The sequence below is a fragment of the Trachymyrmex cornetzi genome, unplaced genomic scaffold, assembly GCF_001594075.2.
Source record: "Trachymyrmex cornetzi isolate Tcor2-1 unplaced genomic scaffold, Tcor1.1 scaffold798, whole genome shotgun sequence".
Taxonomy (NCBI): domain Eukaryota; kingdom Metazoa; phylum Arthropoda; class Insecta; order Hymenoptera; family Formicidae; genus Trachymyrmex; species Trachymyrmex cornetzi.
This window is the reverse complement of record NW_017300133.1, coordinates 10,251-11,709: the sequence shown is the minus strand read 5'-3', so window position 1 is coordinate 11,709 and position 1,459 is coordinate 10,251.

The window sequence follows — 1,459 nt, the reverse complement described above, 5'->3', positions numbered from 1 at the left end:
TCTAGTGGCGAGTCGCCACAACGGTAAATTCGTGACATTAGCTATACCGTTTCCAAACATATTTCGTACATTATTAATTTAGTATCTTTTTTTAATCTTTTCATTTCTTGTTTTAAATGTATCTTATAAAATTTATTTACCTTAATTACAAGAAATATTAATTTTATTTAAAGAAGATTCTTGTTTCTGATTTGACATGCTTATAAATAAATTTTACCAAGAAGTAATATACGGGGAATTCTACAGAACTTTTCACTTTCGAGTAAAAAAAAAAATTTTTTTTTTGAAGGCACAGCTTTGAATTTTTTTCTGGTGATTGATATTACATACCAAAATGCAGTTCTATGCGAGAAATTCATTTTTGGTGGAGGTTCAGAGAGTTTGTGAAGAAATTTTAGGGCTACCCATGTACGATTTTAAAACTGGGCCAACATCGGGCCAATGTCGGCTGCCAACTTCCGACTGTAGGCCCAGTACTGACTGTAACGTCACGCCGACGTCGGAATAATATCCAAATGATAAGATCGGCCCAACATTAACGCCAGTGTCGGGCCGACATTGGTCACCGATGTCGGACCAACATTAAATTTCAGTGTTGGGTAGACATTGGTCACCGACATCGCCCAAACGTTAGATGCCGATGTCGAGCCGATGTCGATAAAATATCCAAATGTTAAGATCGGCCCAACGTTAAAAGCCAGCGTCGAACCGACACTAATCACCGACATCGGCCCAACGTTAAAAGCCAGTGACGAGCCGATACTGATCACCGACGTCGGTCCAACGTCGGATACCAATGTCGAGCCTACACTAGTTCAATATTTATATAAAAAAAATCATTTTAGAAATATAGATATTTAATACACAAGATGTTTGAAAATGTATGATTAAGATTTTTTTGTCTTACCTGAAATTTGATATTTAAATTAATTTCGAAAAACACACTTACCTTGAGAGATTCGAACCTAGGATCTCTGGATCATGAGTCTCCTACTCTACGTACTAGACCATTCCTTCAGTTGATAAATTAATAACTTATAGTACATTTCAGTTTGCCGACAGTCATTAATCGAACATGGCGCGACGTCGGCCCAACCTACACTAGCCGACACTTACGCGATGACGACCAGCCAACGTCATGCCAATGTTGGCAGTATGTCGGCAACCGGTTTTCACACCAATCTCGGTGCGACGTCGGCCCAACGTACGTTAGCCGACCCTTATGCTAGATTCACACTGCAATCGATTTTCGTCGTACGACGCTCGGCAACCAATCAGAAAACAGGATTCCGATGGATTTTGCTTCGTATCATCGGAGTCCTGTTTTCTGATTGTTTGCAGAGCGTCTTACGACGAAAATCGGATGCAGTGTGAATCCAGCATTACTTACTGACGACGCTCGGGCCAAAGTTGACAGTACGTCGGCTACCAGTTGTCACACCAATCTCGACGCGACGTC